This window comes from Nematostella vectensis, chromosome 8 (genome assembly GCF_932526225.1).
Source record: "Nematostella vectensis chromosome 8, jaNemVect1.1, whole genome shotgun sequence".
Lineage (NCBI taxonomy): Eukaryota > Metazoa > Cnidaria > Anthozoa > Actiniaria > Edwardsiidae > Nematostella > Nematostella vectensis.
This window is the reverse complement of record NC_064041.1, coordinates 7,441,763-7,460,168: the sequence shown is the minus strand read 5'-3', so window position 1 is coordinate 7,460,168 and position 18,406 is coordinate 7,441,763. Positions and strand designations below refer to the sequence as shown.

General features: G+C 43.1%; 1 long non-coding RNA gene across 1 annotated transcript; it reads left to right on the top strand.

The window, feature by feature from the left end:
- The first annotated feature begins 6,399 nt into the window (after nucleotides 1-6,399).
- LOC116619772 lies at nucleotides 6,400-7,567 on the top strand. Its single transcript, XR_004296854.2, has 2 exons — nucleotides 6,400-6,751; nucleotides 7,163-7,567. It is a non-coding gene; the product is annotated as an uncharacterized LOC116619772 (long non-coding RNA).
- Nucleotides 7,568-18,406: the final 10,839 nt, after the last annotated feature.

Below are 18,406 nucleotides of genomic sequence, written 5' to 3'. Positions count from 1 at the left end.
TGCTGAAGGGGGATTGAAACGAGCTAAACAAACCTTTCAAAAGTGAGTATATGTTGCCAAAATTAGATCACAACTCCTTTAACAACCTTACAGCAAATTTAGTACTTTAGAAACAACTAGCTACGCACAAAAAAGTAAAGGTGAATAACTTATAATTGAGAAACTTTTCGAAATCTAAGGCTGTAATGTATTTCCTTTAGAAAATGGAATTGAATTAAAGATACTATATGAATAAAGCGTATAGAATTGAAGCTAGGCAGTTCCTTTCTAAAATTATATTTTTAATCTTCAATCATGCAGAACTAAGTGCAATATTTCATTATAGCTTTAGCTTTTCATAGTTATTTTAAAATAATAGAAAATAACATATATAAGCAATAATGTTACAGAAAGGGCGAAGTAAAAGTACTGGTGTGTATTTGGCGACTTTCTCATTCGTTTTATTGCTATTCGTATTACCTGCCATATTGACAATCTATAAGTCACCATCTGGTGAAATTATGCAAACTAACGTTGTTGAAATTCATTATTCAAATTATTATTCATTTATTACTCAAGAACAAACCTTAAGTTCGAAGAGCGTTTACGTAGACTCTTTTTTATAAGAACCTTTTTTTATTACAATAACGTCCAGCCTGAGATTTCATAAAGTAATAAGGTCGTCAATAAACGTCGTATTTTCCATGAAAATACAATGCACCTGGTTCGTTTGCATTAATTTGCCTTGAATACGGCTCGTGGATAATAAGACGTTTGAACTTAGCCTAAGAGTGTATCAACAAATCAACAATCCTAAAATCTGTTAGGATAAGCTACTCTAGCTTGTAAAATGACTAATTACTTAACGACACCTGCCGGCACCGCTCGGAAAATACTGGAAATTCTGCTCATAATTAATTACATATAACTTTAAGCTCTTTAGATATAATGCCCTTGTTTTTCTTAAAGCTTTAAAAGGGAAGTATTTGATCCCCGCTAGCGGCCTCTTGTGTCACCGTCTGCCAGTCGCAACATCTCTTCCCCTTACACCGCCGCCTGCTTCATCAAGTCATAGGTATACGTATATGGGAAAAACGATGATATTGCAAGACCCTTCAATACGAAATGACTACTTTTGGCGGCCTGTGTACGCTCCTGGATTCATGTTCCCATCATTCCCCCTCCCCCAAAAGGAGGATACTGGCTCGCCTAAAAATAACAAATTCAAATCTATAACCTCCCTTCATAATATTCGTATATAATTATAAATACTATTTTATATATAATCCCTTACCGAGGATTATTCTTAGGGGAGGAGGGAAGGGGTGGGAGGGGGTGGGGCGAAATCCAAAAAAGTGGAAGAAGGGAGGGAGTTTTCTGATAAAAACCTGACCACTTCCGAAAGAACAAAAGAGCAAAAAGGGATTTTTGTATGCCTTTGCAGTATCTCCACGGATTTGGCTACAAAAAAGTCTCAATTATGGATTGATGTCATACAGGAGTGATCTAGCTTATGCTTTATAGTTTTGTCTAAGAATAGCACGTTTATTGAGAACCGGAAGTGGACCTTTGGCCATTGTGCAGCCCCCTGCACCCCCCCCCCCCCCCCTCGGTTCATCGGGTCTGAATGAGTTACGATTTTTCTAGCTACTTTATCTTTACTTTCATTTGATAGCTTCTAACCAAGGACGGAGGGTGCAACAACGAGAAGACTGAAGCTAAAGCTCACAAGAAAAACTCGCAAGCACCACGCATGTTCAACTTTACAGTGACCGCTGGTTATCAACAGACCTCTATATAATTTCTATAGCTCTCTGTCCATCTCAAGAAAACTACATGTTATGCGCATACCTTTTTCACTCTACTTACTGTCGGCATAATGACAAACAAATCCAGAACTCACGATCTACCCATCCACGTTTCCATTCCCTTCCCTCTCCAAGTAGTCATCGTGCTTTGGCTGATAACGGTTCTCACAGTCTTCGTCAATGTCTTCTTCATCTTCCTCGTAAAACGCTCGCGCCTTGGGATCACCCATTATTGGTTTGCGGTTTCCATGGCTATAGCTGACTTGTGCGTGGGGATTGGATTCTTTCCGTCACTGTTTGCTTGCCAGCAGTTAGGTGGCTGTGATTGGCGTTTTAAGTTGCCGATGTACAGTGCGTTATTCAACACGTCGATTGCTACAGCGATGGTGCTCATCGTTGATAGATACATCTATATTGTGTTCCCTTTCAGGTGAGGCTTTTAATACCTAAATTATACCTGCATGTACGCATGCAATACAAACACGAACAATACCCTCGCCAGGCCGAATACTTGCATTAAAATAAAACCTCAATATCAAGAACACGACTCTTGAAACCGAATACTTGCATGCATATTAAATAAAATCTCTATATCAAGAACTCCACCCTCGGGGGCTAAAATACCTAAATACTTGCCATAAACAACAAAACCTCCATATAAGAGTTACTGGGAGCCGAGGCAATAACAGAATAAGCGACATACATCCCCAGCCGCAGGGACGTATTAGAGATTGACAAAAGTCAAATGTTTTTTTCATTATTTTGATCTTTCAAATTTAACCCTGATTGAATAAAGAGTAGTGTGGAGAATTGAAACTTCATTAGCATATATATCGATTAGTTATTTCTAGAGAAAGGCAGTCAAAAAGAAAAGCTATTAACAATCAACCACATCGGTATGTGAGAAATGGTCACGAAAACTAAATCATCCTCAAAAACAAACGCTTTGGTATACACAGGTAGTCCAGACCCCAGACTCACGTCACGACGAGTGAAGATAAGGTCTATTACGGAGTTTGCATGGGGAACAAATCTTGTTAAGATAAATATTCTCACTTCAAAATAAATAAAAAGAAGACTGGTGACGGTATACAATCGGTGTACTAAACTCTGCTGCTGCTCAATTTGTAACAATCAATGGGATATGTAACAACAACCGGATTTGTAACAAAAATCAGCCGAATATGTAACAAACTACTCAACCGGAATTTGTACCAAAAACCAATCGGATTTGTAACAACCTATGGATTTCGCTAAATCTTTTGTTGTTCCATATCCCGTTACAAATTGTTACAAATCCGGCTGATACAATTGCCATTCTAAGCTGTTTTAGCCGCTGAGAATTCTTCCGTCACCTCCTGTATATATAAAATAGGCAAGGTTGCAAAAAGGGTGGATGGATGATAGTCGTAATTTTAGAGGTCAAAGTCGGGCCTCTGGTATTTTCTATAAGGTATCTGAAAGAGAAAATAGGTTTTTATATTAGAAATGGTATGTTTAGGGGTTCGCAAAAAGAGGCGCTACGTTTGCTAGATTATCTAATTTTTCATGACCTGATGGCAGTTTGTCATTCGAGGTTTTGTTATAGAATGGGATACAATGGGATCTGCCTTTTGGTATTTTTAGGGGTAATTTTTAGGGTAGCAATTTTTGGTGTTGAAGGTATTTTTAGTAAGCTCCTTTGCAGCCTCCTTTGTCGACCATCCCTATGCCTACCCTCCCACCCTCTCTTCTCCCGTGCTCCACGAATTGATCGATCGTTTCGAAATACGAGACTCGCATTGCAAAATAAACCTCTTAGAATTACACCTTTACACCTAGAACTTCACCTTCAAATGTATGCGGAATCCCGGGTTTTCAGTTCTGTCATTCGAGACATAGTAATTTAGTACTTTAGGCTAGTACTTCGCAATACTGTCCAACACTGTCTCACATTGGCCATTTGTCATTTGGAATGGCCATTTGTCAAGCGCTAGGCCAAATGGTAATATAATGCAGTAGGATGTGGCTTTCAGGGGGAGGGATGGTCCTATAAATCAATAACATTACAGTTTTTATAGCACTGCAAGTATCTGATAACACGGAGATCAATACATAAAAGTCATTTAGCACTGCAAGTATCTGGGCTAAGGGACAAAGCTATGGCAACAGTTATGAAAAGTAAAAGGGAGGGGTGGTCCACCATACATATAGCAAACAGTCAACACTGTACCACGGTCAAGGAATAGGGCTATGTGACCAATGGTGGATATGGTGGATATGGTAAAAAGTTAGGGGGTGGAGTGGTCTATCATACATAGCAGACAGTCAACACTGCAAGTACCATGACCAAGGCATAGGGTTATGTGGCAAATGGTGGATATGGTGAAAAGTAATGGGGAGGGGTGGTTCACCATACATATAGCAGACAGTCAACACTGCAAGTACCATGGCCAAGGCATAGTGCTATGTGGCAAATGGCGGATATGGTGGAAATGGTGGATATGGTGAAAAGTAAGGGGGAGGGGTGGTCCACCATACATATAGCAGACAGTCAACACTACAAGTACCATGGCCAAGTCATAGGGCTATGTGGCAAATGGTGGAAATGGTGGATATGGTGAAAAGTTAGGGGGAAGGGTGGTCCACCATACATAGCAGACACATAGCACTGCAAGTAAAATGGCCAAGGGATAGGGCTATGTGACAAATTGTGGATATGGTGGATATGGAAAAAAGTTAGGGGGTGGGGTGGTCTATCATACATAGCAGACACATAGTACTGCAAGTTGCATGGTCAAGGCATAGGGCTATGTGGCAAATGGCGGATATGGTGGAAATGGTGGATATGGTGAAAAGTAAGGGGGAGGGGTGGTCCACCATACATAGCAGACACCTAGCACTGCAAGTTGCATGGTCAAGGCATAGGGCTATGTGGCAAATGGTGGATATGGTGAAAAGCAAGGGGGAAATGTGGTCCCCCATACTTAGCAGATACTCGGCACTCTAAGTACCTATGACAAATGGTGGATTATGGTGGATTTCGTTAGAAGTTCTCACCTTAGAATGTCAACCGAAGCTGGCTTTTCAATTAATATCCTGTTTATTTTCTAAAATATCAATATAGAATTTAATGATATCGCCTTTAAGACAAACTGTGTTATATCTTCCCACTCAAATGATTTATCTTATAAATTAAGCCCATTGAGTCCCATGCAACTTACTAAAATGGTAAATTCCTTTGGAAGCATCGCTAGGTCTCCGAGAGGATTATGATATTGCTGTGTGCCTCGTTCTTTTAACGGATGCCCTTTTCAACCGTGCTGTTTCGAGAGCGAAATTCACAACCACAAATATTATTGATGCATGCGTTGCCTCGTTTTTCTAAGAAAGCCTTTTTTTTCAAACCGTCTATACACTGTCTATATGCGCTAGGAAAATCGTAGTTAATGATAACCCAAGCAGTCACTTTTTTGTCAGTTGTCTAGGTGCGATAGCTTGTAAAAGTGCATGGAACAGTATAAAGGTTTGAAAGGTAATACTAAAAAGCCACGGCGAACAAAAAGGCGGAAACAACCTATTCTAATCGTGCTGTTTCGACGTGCGAATAGAACAACAAATAATATTGATGTTTTACCTCGTTTTTAAGAATGTCATTTTGTTCAAACCTTCTTTGTGAAAATTTTTGAAATGACAAGTGAAAATGATATTGTTGTGTTGCCTCGTTTTTTTTAAGAATGTCCTTTTGAACCATGCTGTTTCGCGATTCAAACGACACAACATATAACATATTAAGGCGCTGCTTAGTTTTTATTATTTTTTTTTCAAACCGTCCTTATGTACTAATGGAAATCGTAGTTTAGTAGAAAAAAGAAAAAGAAGGCTCTTCTAATAAGGCAATAATGGTAACACGATAGTTTGGATCATAAATATTTCCCGGAATAGGTGTGACGGCTCGTAAACTTGCCTAAGGGGCAAAAAATGGCAACGATCAAATCTTAAGGTCGTGTTAGCTTATATTCGCTTGGTTTTTTGAATAGATATTCCTTGTGTAATATAAAAGAAAATAAGCTTTAGCATTTTTTGGTAGATAATCTGTTCTTGAGATATTGCAAATTGTAAGACTCTCGATTTGTCTGAAATTGCCCAATTGGGGCAAAATTGCTACTTTTTTCATGATCAATGGCAACTTTGCTCAATCATAACTCAGGAACGGATCATATACCAAAAAAATACTAAAGCTTATTTTGTTTATATTATGCAAGGAACCTCTAGGCAAAATATAAACAAAATGTAAGCTAACACAACCTTATAATTTAAATTTTGCCATTTTTTGCTCCTGTCGCCTAGAACAATAACTAGGAAATACCAGAGTCGCGGCCAACAAAACGGCGGAAACTACCTAAATGGAGGAAACCCGAGTCCGAAGTATTCAAATACTTTTTAAAAACATTTTTGTTCGCAAGTATTCTAGTATTTTTCACATTCATGGTGTTATATAAGCTAGGTCAAGGGGAACAAAAAGGCGGAAATAACCGAAATGACGGAAACCGAAAATAATGTTTTCGGCAAGGGCTTTTGTATTTTTATTAAAATTGAAACTCGCATACACGAGAGCGAGAAATACGTAAATTCTTATAGACGCTTTTTCGTGTGAAAAAGTCATTTAGATTTAAAATTTTTAAATTTGCTTTAATTTATCCCAGGGCCACCTACTTCTACATAGCAGTTTCTTAGCCCAAACACATTATGTGTGGCAGAGGCCAGAATGTATGCGTAGATGAATCCTAGGTTTGAAGACTTCGGCCGCGAGTAATTAATCAGCGGTAAGAATCTTTGGGAGCGGCCGCAAAGACCGCCGGGTCCCCAAATCGTCGTACGACCAGGCTGAGAAAATCGACCAGAAGAAAGTTACGCCTGAAAGTTTACTAAAACAATTGGATAATTTCTAAAATCAGAAGTTGACGACATCGAAAGAGCACCAGGTAAAATAAAGTTCTCGTTGAAACAGTGGCAATAGATCTAGGGGGAAAGTTTTTATATGCAAAAATAGCTACATTTTCATCTTGTTTGCATGTTCTCTTCCTCGCTAGCATAGGCCTCTAATTTTTGCTTGTTTTAAGTTATGGAGTGTTGAGAGTTCCTGGGATGCGGCTTAGGATAGTTAAAAATACCTACAGCATCTCTTGCCTCGGGGGATAGAAATTCAAGTCTTTTTGAAAGATGAAACCAGTGGCGAAGCCATACTTGCAAAAACGAAGCCTTTCGATCGGTATAAATTGGTGTGCCGTATTTAATTGACAATTGCTGGCTGTAACAGATTACTCCAAAATGACTGTCTCTATTCCAGTTGAGTTTAGAAAATATAAGTATAAGCATGTATCATTGTTCTACAGACCTATAGATTACTGTCTAGCACTCCAAGCAAGAAAGTGGACTATGACTAATAGTGCAAATGCAATAAAAGGTATAGCTCCATTGTTATCAGGACATGGCCATGACTAATGTAAGCCCAAAAATCTGTAGCAGTGGTCAGTGTGGTTAAACATAGAAAGTCACTCGTTATTGTCTATTAGAGACATTGGATAGAATTATTAGCTGAGAACATTTACTCAATACTGTATAACCTCATGGTAAATATAAAGGAAATATCTTATCCCTGTCAAATGTTTAATTTTCTTATAAATGTTACCTTGTGTCATTATTATCATTTCCATTTGAGACTATAAAAAGCAGTCTGCGCAGCGGTCGAGTAGGCCTAAGGCCTACGAGACGGAACCAGTGGGCGATGCCGTACTTGCCAAAACGAAGCATTTTGATTGGTATCATTGGGCATCCATTTGCCACAAAGCCCTATGCCTTGGCCATGGTACTTGCAGTGCTATGTGTCATCTTGTATGTACGGTGAACCACACCTCCCCCTTGCTTTACACCATATCCACCATTTCCACCATATCCACTATTTGCCACAGAGCCCTATCCCTTGGCCATTTTACTTGCAGTGCTATGTGTCTGCTATATGTATGGTGGACCACCCCTCCCCCTTACTTTTCAGCATATCCACCATATCCACCATTTGCCACATAGCCCTATCCCTTGGCCATGGTACTTGCAGTGCTATGTGTCTGTTATATGTATGGTGGACCACCCCTCCCCCTTACTTTTCACCATATCCACCATTTGCCACATAACCCTATCCCTTGGCCATGGTACTTGCAATGCTATGTGTCTGCTATATGTATGGTGGACCACCCCTCCCCCTTACTTTTCACCTAATCCACCATACCCACCATTTGCCACATAGCCCTATGCCTTGAACATGCAACTTGCAGTGCTATGTGTCTGCTATAGGTATGGTGGACCACCCCTCCCCCTTACTTTTCACCATATCCACCATATCCACCATTTGCCACATAGCCCTATGGCTTGGTCATGGTACTTGCAGTGTTGACTGCCTGCTATAGGTATGGTGGTCCACCCCTCCCCCTTACTTTTCACCATAACCACCATTTGCCACATACTCCTATCCCTTGGCCATGCTACTTGCAGTGCTATGTGTCGTCTTGTCTGCTATGTATGGTGGTCCACCCCTCCCCATTACTTTTCACCATATCCACCATTTGCCACATACTCCTATCCCTTGGCCATGCTACTTGCAGTGCTATGTGTCGTCTTGTCTGCTATGTATGGTGGTCCACCCCTCCCCATTACTTTTCACCATATTATCCACCATTTGCCACATACTCCTATCCCTTGGCCATGCTACTTGCAGTGCTATGTGTCGTCTTGTCTGCTATGTATGGTGGTCCACCCCTCCCCCTTACTTTCCACCATATCCACCATTTGCCACATAGCCCTATTCCTTGGCCATGCTACTTGCAGTGCTATGTGTCGTCTTGTCTGCTATGTATGGTGGTCCACCCCTCCCCCTTACTTTCCACCATATCCACCATTTGCCACATAGCCCTATTCCTTGGCCATGGTACTTGCGGTGTAAACTGTCTGCTATATGTATGGTTGACCACCACCCCCCCCTACTTTCCACCATATCCACCATTTGCCACATAGCCCTATGACTTGGCCATGGTACTTGTAGTGTTGACCGTCTGCTATATGTATGTTGGACCACCCTCACCATATCCACGATTGTATTAGCCCTATTCCTAAAGCCTTGGTTCTTCTAATTCTGAATAGACAGTATATATGCTAAATATGGGTCTATAGGACCACCCCTCCCCTTAAGTTCTATGCCACAGTGTTATTTTACCATATGGCCATTGCCACTAGTGCTTGACAAATGGCCATTTCGAAATGGCCAATGTGAGACAGTGTTGGACAACCCTCGTACTTCGTGGATGTCATAACCATTCTTAAATTTCACACGATGTCGAGTTCCTAAAATATCACTACATAAAGTATATTGCTAAACTCTTCTCTCGGCATGATCACGTGAGCCTCTCAAAGCATGAAAACCTTTAACGACGATCTGCGCTGGAGAGTAGTTTTCCATCAATATTTACAAGACTCATCTGTTAAAGACATTTGCAGGGCACCCTTTGGAGGAAAATCATTCGTATACGATACCAGAAAACCCTCTTCTTAACACGGAAACACAGACGGCGTTTGCTTAGCTGTAAGCATATTTTGAAATCTTTAAACAAGAGGAGGACCAAAAGGCCCTTTCAAGGCATTGCCTCCTGTATTTTTAGATAATTTCTCATACATTTATTGTATTTTTGGCTGCTCTCAGGTGGCTGGGGGGAGGGGCCCTAGGCCAACCTGCGGTCGGATATCGATTACTGCCTAGGCTCTATCTAACTTATTTTTCCTGTGCTTAGATACGGTCGCCTGATAAACACTCGTCGAGAACTTCTCATGATTGCCTTTTCCTGGATTCTGCCCATGTTCTTGAGTCTATTACCGCTGGCCATTGGCAGCAAGGACGCCGAGGAAGGGTACTTCATCTTCCTGCACTTCACGTTCGAGGCGGCCCCCTTCGTATTTCTATTGTTTGTCATCGTTCACGTGACCTATATTGTTAGATCTCACCGACAGGAAATTAAAAAGCAAATGGTGGTGCTTGCAAGATTATCTGTAGAGCGATATTCCCATGCCAGGATTAATACGGAATTTGTTGAGGATGAGCAATCATTACGGTCTTCTGTTGAAACGTCACAGCCAACTGAGATGCTTGATAAAGACTTGAAGAGCATTCAACAGCTGTCCCATTCCATTGCAAACAAAAGAAATGATACCCACATCTTGAAGAAAAAGGCGATAAAAGAAGTTGAAGATGATGATAACGATGATAGTCGAGGTGTCGATGGCGATGATTATACTGATGATGGCAGTGGTAATGATGATGATAATGGTGATGAGAATTATGATGATGATGGCGGTGGTGGTACCGATTACTATATTGATGATGGCGGTAGTGACGATGATCATGATGATGACAATGGTAATTATGATGATGATAATGGCGTAGGTGTTGGTAATTATGATGATGATAATGGCGTAGGTGTTGGTAATTATGATGATGATAATGGCGTAGGTGTTGGTAATTATGATGATGATAATGGCGTAGGTGTTGGTAATTATGATGATGATAATGACGTAGGTGTTGGTAATTATGATGATAATAATGGCGTAGGTGTTGGTAATTATGATGATGATAATGGCGTAGGTGTTGGTAATTATGATGGTGATGGTGGTAATAATAATGGTAATGGAGGTGGTAAAGATGAAGATGACAATGATGGTGGTGGCGGTGCTGATAGCAATGGTGATAACAATCATGATGACGATGGTAATGGCGTTAGTGATGGTGACGGTGGTAGTGGTGATAATGATAATCATCGAAAAAGTGACTCGAGCGCGATAAAGTCTTCACAAACAAAAATAGTAGAAAAAATGGCTGACCATCTTCACCTTGAAGGTGGTAATCTCTCTAAGAAACCCTCTTCTTATATGGAAAGGAAGAAAACATCTCTAAGACAGCCATTTTTATTCACAAGGGGCATTGAGGACCAGAGCAGCGTGCAAATGCAAATTCGAGTTTGCAACAATTCGAATGTCAACAAAATAAACACCACAGAATGTGATCCCAACGCTGTTATAAAAACTCTCAGCAATGAGGACGTTTTTGTTGATGTTGACTTTAGAGAAAATAATACAACACAAGCAAATGATAATAGCGAAAAAAAACGTGGCGTAATTGCATTTCAAAAACTAAAATTACCTCACCCAAGCGAGCATGCGCATGAATGCGCTAGAGAACTTACGGTTGGAGAAAGGATTGAAGGGTCACGTGGTCGGTCACGCAGTAACACAATCCTCCTACTAAGTCTTCTGGTAGTGTTTGTCTTGTGTTACGCGCTAGCATTGGTAAATGTTGGCTGCTCGTTCACTTCAATGTGTAAAAGGCTAAGAAGAGCGGGGATGAAACTCAAGGCAGCGACACTTATGATGGAGCTGCTAAACGTGTTGATTAACCCAGTTTTGGTTACAATGCTGACTAAGGACTTAAGAAAAACCGCAGTTAGGGTATGGAAGAATATATTCCCCTGCAAGAAGTGATTGACAAAGAACATTTTTTATGCGGCCGCACTATTGGGGACTGTGTTAGAAGGCTAAACACGCCGCCATTTAAGTTCCCGCTCAATCAAGTCACACAAAGCAAGCAAATTCAAGCGAGCAATAATTATAATGTTCTCAATCGATTATAGTCAATAACGTACCAGACTTCATTCGTAGACTCTTGTTCTGAAGTTTCCTTGCAAATAAACCGTTGTATTTTTAGTGATAAACAATAAGAAAGGAGTGGTTGCTCGACATTCTTTAAGCAAAGACCCTTAAGTCTAGTTGACTTCGTCGAGGGCAGAGCTCCATAACAATAAGGAAAACAAAAAAAGGATCGAAATAATTATACAATTGCGCAAACACGACAAAATTTTCAATCTTTTCTAAAGGTTTTAAAGCTAACAACGTTTTATGGTTTCTGCTGTTTTTCGAATGTTATTCTCAAACTCTTTTTGTCGTTGCTGGTGTAAAAAAAACCCCTAGCAGTTCGCCGTTATTGCCTCGTATGGACAGATTGGACATTCTTTTCAACTAAAAAATGATCAGGGTTGATCGGAGTTGATCTGTCTGCGGCTCTGCCTTTTTGATATTTGCGGAGTTTTGCACTTGACGTGACCTGGCGTGCGTGCGTGACACTCAGAGCGGTTGCCAAGCAGGCTACACTTGGCGTACGTAGTCTAGTGGGAATGACGACTTGGACCAGGCTAGAGCCCCCCCAATATTTTCAAAAATTATAAGGAAATGACCAGTAGGGGCGTGGCTGTGCCCCCCCCCCTAATATTTTCGTAAAGTTTCTGTATTGTGCCCCTCCAATATTTCGAGGCCTGCGCTTTTATTGCCGACGTCGCGTCCTGTTCAGGACGGCATTTCATGCTTTTTCACGTCCTCTTCAGGCCTACTGCCAGGCCGTCCGCGCCTTTTACATTGCACTTTCAGTCATAATGAGAGCAAACTGAAAAAGACTTAACGTTCTTATAACCTTTAACTTATATCAATCTAGCCAAAACAAAGCATAAATAAACTTTCAAATTCTGAAAAGGGAATTGAATTTGATTGACATTTGAATTTTCTATAGATCTTTGAAAATTTTCCTGGCCGCGCGAAAGGAGATTGAATCGAGTGAATTATTCCAAGTTTTGGCGGGAAAATCTCAAACAACATATTTTCCTTAAATCCGTTAAAATTCAGAGACCACAAAATATTGGCGAATTGTTTTCTATTGCAGTGCTACCCACAATGAAGCGAAGAATAATTTAAAAGTCGAAAATTGTATGCGAAAATAGAAAATATCGTTTTGTTGTATGTTTCAAAAACAGCGCGCGAAGGCAAGAAACAAGGCTTTTCTTCTTCTTGGTTGTTCTCGTTCGTGGCAGAAAATGAACTTCCAGACACGCTGTTGGACGTGCTGGCCTCAAATGATGTCTCTTCCGTGGACATTCTCACCGGTATGACAGAAAGAGACATCTCTGATCTTGGACTCTCTGTAGGACACAAGATTACCCTGGGCGAGTCATCGCCAAGGTTATACAGAAGGCTGGGAACCCAGGACACACAGAGAAGGAATTAGGAACTCGTAGTCCCGTCGCGTCCTCATCGAGGGACAATCCCCCTCTTTTAGAGGGTGCGTTAGCAACAATTGAGGCCTTGTTCAATGCGAAGGACTTAGAGAAGGCACCCCTTGGTCCACTCGCCGCTGGTTCTTCCTCTACGACTCCCGACGACAAGGCTGAAGGTAAACCATTGCTCCCGTCAGATTTGATCTTTGGCGCCGATGGCAAACAACTGAAGCCACTTCAGTTAACATTCCCACAATTTATGTTAGCGAACATTAAAATTCTGGAATCGATGTTAGGCCATTATCAAGGCTCCATAATCGAGGCTCGCAACTATCTATCCTACCTCAAGTTTCTCGCAGTCAAGGGGACCCGATTCCAAACAAGGGCTATCCTGGCTTTTGACCAGGATTATCGAGCGACCCGGCGTCGAGAAAACTTTCCTTGGGGGTCGAATCTCGATGACCTCAGTGCGCAGTACTTCGACGCGGCTGTGGCGTTAAAGCCAGTGAATACCGGCTTTTCACGTCCCTTCGACAAGCGAAACCCCCCATCATCCGAGGTCGGAGTATTGCTACGGATGGAACTTTAGCCCCGATGGTTGGCCAAACCCACTTTCGTGCAACGCATGCATGTATTCAGTGCTCTCGACCTTCCCACCGTGCCACCTTGGCAAGGCTTGGTCAGCATCAACCACCGGGGCAAGGCTTGGTCAGCATCAACCACTGGGGCAAGGCTTGGTCAGCATCAACCACCGGGGCGAGGCTTGGTCAGCATCAACCACCGGGGCAAGGCTTGGTCAGCATCAACCACCGGGGCAAGGCTTGGTCAGCATCAACCACCGGGGCGAGGCTTGGTCAGCATCAACCACTGGGGCAAGGCTTGGTCAGCATCAACCACCGGAGCAAGGCTTGGTCAGCATCAACCACGGGGGCAAGGCTTGGTCAGCATCAACCACCGGGGCGAGGCTTGGTCAGCATCAACCACCGGGGCAAGGCTTGGTCAGCATCAACCACCGGGGCAAGGCTTGGTCAGCATCAACCACCGGGGCGAGGCTTGGTCAGCATCAACCACTGGGGCAAGGCTTGGTCAGCATCAACCACCGGAGCAAGGCTTGGTCAGCATCAACCACGGGGGCAAGGCTTGGTCAGCATCAACCACTGGGGCAAGGCTTGGTCAGCATCAACCACCGAGGCAAGGCTTGGTCAGCATCAACCACCTGGGCAAGGCTTGGTCAGCATCAACCACCGGGGCGAGGCTTGGTCAGCATCAACCACCGGGGCAAGGCTTGGTCAGCATCAACCACCGGGGCGAGGCTTGGTCAGCATCAACCACCGGGGCAAGGCTTGGTCTGCATCAACCACCGGGGCAAGGCTTGGTCTGCATCAACCACTGGGACAAGGCTTGGTCAGCATCAACCACCGGGGCAAGGCTTGGTCAGCATCAACCACCGGGGCGAGGCTTGGTCAGCATCAACCACCGGGGCGAGGCTTGGTCAGCATCAACCACCGGGGCGAGGCTTGGTCAGCATCAACCACCTGGGCAAGGCTTGGTCAGCATAAACCACCGGGGCAAGGCTTGGTCAGCATCAACCACGGGGGCAAGGCTTGGTCAGCATCAACCACCGGGGCGAGGCTTGTTCAGCATCAACCACCGGGGCAAGGCTTGGTCAGCATCAACCACTGGGGCAAGGCTTGGTCTGCATCAACCACCGGAGCAAGGCTTGGTCAGCATCAACCACGGGGGCAAGGCTTGGTCTGCATCAACCACCGGAGCAAGGCTTGGTCAGCATCAACCACGGGGGCAAGGCTTGGTCAGCATCAACCACCGGGGCAAGGCTTGGTCAGCATCAACCACCGGGGCAAGGCTTGGTCTGCATCAACCACCGGAGCAAGGCTTGGTCAGCATCAACCACGGGGGCAAGGCTTGGTCAGCATCAACCACCGGAGCAAGGCTTGGTCAGCATCAACCACCGGGGCAAGGCTTGGTCTGCATCAACCACCGGGGCAAGGCTTGGTCAGCATAAACCACGGGGGCAAGGCTTGGTCAGCATCAACCACCGGGGCAAGGCTTGGTCAGCATTCAACCACCGGGGCAAGGCTTGGTCAGCATTAACCACTGGGGCTTATAGCAACAAGAAGTGAATGACCTCTATCCATTCTGTCCCGCTTGTGGCTTTATCTCCTTTATCTACGTATTCTACTCATTCTGCACCGCTTGTGAATTTATCTTCTTTAACTATGTCTACCCCGCTAGAGGAATGCCCATTACATTTCCACGCTTGGGAAAAAGAACTATCGACCGATTTTGATAAATCGTTTATTTTGGATGGTCTACGCTATGAATTTAAATTAACCTCCGATTCTGTCGCTTCACGTATTGATGGTTATGACAATAAAAATTACTCTAGTGCTACGTGCACGGAATTCAAACACGAAATGGACGAAATATTTGCAAAAAAAACTATTGCGCTTGGGCGAATCTCGCGTGTTACCGAAAAGCCCAAGTGTATTCATTCTATTGGTCGTGTCCCGAAGAAGGACTCCGGAAAATTTCGCCCTATCACCGATTGCAGTCGCCCACATGGCCACGCTCTCAACGATTTTATCGGCGCGTTATTGATAGTGTTAAGAAGCTTAGAAGTTCTTCTCATCGCTGTCGCTGTCGCGCTAACATATCCTGGTGGCAGGAATTTCTTGTCACATTTAATGGTCGCTCTATGATGCTAGACTTTAGCACGCCTATATACTTTCAAACTGACGCATCCCTTCTTGGGTTTGGCGCGGTTTGTTCCGATGACTGGTTTGCAGGAGCATGGACTCCTAATTCTCTTGTTACACATTACCAGTCGCTACACCCTCACAACTTGTGCTCTGCTGGTCACGCAATTGACCCTGCGCTACGCTCAAATATTAAACTATTTAGAATTGTTCCCAGTCCTCATTGCCGCTCAGGCCATGGCATTCGTAAATAAGGGGACATGCAAACACCCATCCGCCATGTCTTGGCTTCGTGAACTATTCTGGCTAAGTGTGCGCTACAACTTTCACTTATTTTCTCGACATTTGCCTGGTCACATTAACTGTTCTGCGGACAGACTAAGCCGTTTACTTTATGATTCTAATGGCGTCTCTTCGCTTCCTTTCCAGGATACCTGTCCCAACTCGACGAGCGAGCCAAATTAGTCTCCGCCGCCGCATATGCGGCCTCTACGTTAGGCACACGACGATCTCAGTGGCGTGTCTACCTACGATTTTGTTCAGCATACGGATTGGTTCCCATTCCCGCTCAACACCGAACGATTGTCAGGTTTCTTATTCATCTGTCTACTTACTGCAAATATTCTACTATTACTAACTATTTGTCTGCAATCAATATCCTTCATCGACATTTTGGTTACCCCGTAACCTTTCAAAAACTCTTCGCCATTTAACTTATTACTCGTGGCCCGCGTCGCATTTTGGGCGACGCACGTGATCAGGAATTGCCGATTACACCGGATATACTCCATCGCATTCACCCCCTTCTGTCTGACGATGCGGATTCCGGTTTCTTGGCTGCTATCCTTGTCGGATTTTACACCTTTTTCCGTAAATCAAACCTCGTTCCAAAGTCTACAAAATCGTATGATCCCTCGGGCAATTTGTCACGGTCAGACATTTCTATTCGCGCGTGGGGAATGGTTATTTGTGTGCGTTGGTCCAAAACCATCCAGTTTAAACAGCGCCGTGTACTGATTCCTGTTGTTCGTCTCACAGCGGGCCATCCACTGTGCCCAGTCCAGGCCTATGAGCGCCACTTACGTTGCTATCCGGCCCCACCATCCTCGCCTGTATTCCTACAGTCTTCCAAGGGCGCTAGTGCACCAATTAATCATGAATCACTTAGTTCGAAATTACGAAGGGCCCTTACTGCCACCGGCTTGAACGTTTCCATGTACTCTGCACACTCCCTGCGTCGCGGTGGCGCATCCTACGCGTTAAAATGTAGCACTCCCGTTGAACTGATCAGCCTCAAAGGGGACTGGGGACTGGTCTTCTGATGCGGTTTTGCTATATATTGCTCAGCCGTTGGAACGCCGCCTGACTGTGGCTAAACTTATTGCTTCGAACATTATATCCTCCCCTTATAATTACCACAATCTACCTATTATCCCTCTTCTATTATTTCCCTTTTCTTATGAACTCCTTGTTGTCTGGCGGTTTGGACGGGCCACATCGCGCCGGGCGCGGCTTCGGCTACCCCCTGCGCGATATGGCTTTGCTATATCCGGCAAAACAATAAATGATTGATATATATATTGTACATAGTTGTTGTGTCATGTTCTCTACAGTTTCTGATTACAAGTTAAATTATACAGGGCTAAAAATGTTCTTACGGAATTATTTTTAATTCCAGAGTATTTAAAAATAAAATCCCCAATGAATTATTAGAAGAGAATTAAACAAATGATCAATAACGATTAATACTTAAGGCTAATATCATGAACACAACTTGCGATTCTGGATTTTAGAACGTATTACACTAACACAACAAAGGGGGCTGTCCTCCCCTTTCCCCGGCCTCCCCTCCCCCAGTAAAGCCGGACTACAAAGGATTAAGAGGCTCCCCAGCCCATCACAATAAATAAAATCAACAAATAAGGCTTGTCTTTCCTAAGCAGTTTTTAGCTGCGCCCTTAAGAACTGGCTAGCTTAGTAAGAGGATGATTATCGGGCAGGTTTACGAGATAAGAGGATAGCGCACACCTCGGCCAGTCTAGTTAAAGGATGTCGATCACCCACTTTCTGTTCTTGTTTTTTTAAAAAATACAGCGAATTGTTCGCAAGAGAATTCAAAATAACAATCTACGAATGAATTCTGGTGGCGTTTGGTCAACACCAGGGGCTTTTCGGAAGGAACATGGATCGCATCGAATAGTTCCCTACGTGAGAATGGGCTGGAGGGAGGTTTTTTGAGAGATTCATTTTTATCCTCGCTCAAAACTAATGAGTATCAGTGTTGAAACTGCTGAATCCCTAAAATAATTTAAATTTTTAAATTGTTCGGAGAAATTGATTGTATCGGGTCATGTATCTGGAAATCTAATAGTGCATTTGTCGTAGTCTTTTTATTTTATACTTCATTATAATAATGACGTGGATATTAGAGGCGATTTTTATGAAAAACAGTTGTAAACTGATAGAAATCTTTGAATAAGAAGGGTGCATGTAACTGTGTGTTTAGGATTCGATGAATTGAGCTTTTGATGTCAACGTGGAACGCGAAACAATCACCCTTGAACATAAACAAAGACAGGTTATGCGTATTAACGTTGGAATCTGCACCATTACCCCTTTTCATTATCATTCGTTTTAACACACATCTCTTGTGGTATAAAGCAAGAAAGTATTTTATTCGGCCTTTATCCATAAGCTATCCAACGCGGAATGTCCTTTCTTTAGAGGGAGAATGCGATTGGCTAATGTAATTGGTGATTGAGCAATAATAGGCACGAGATATGAT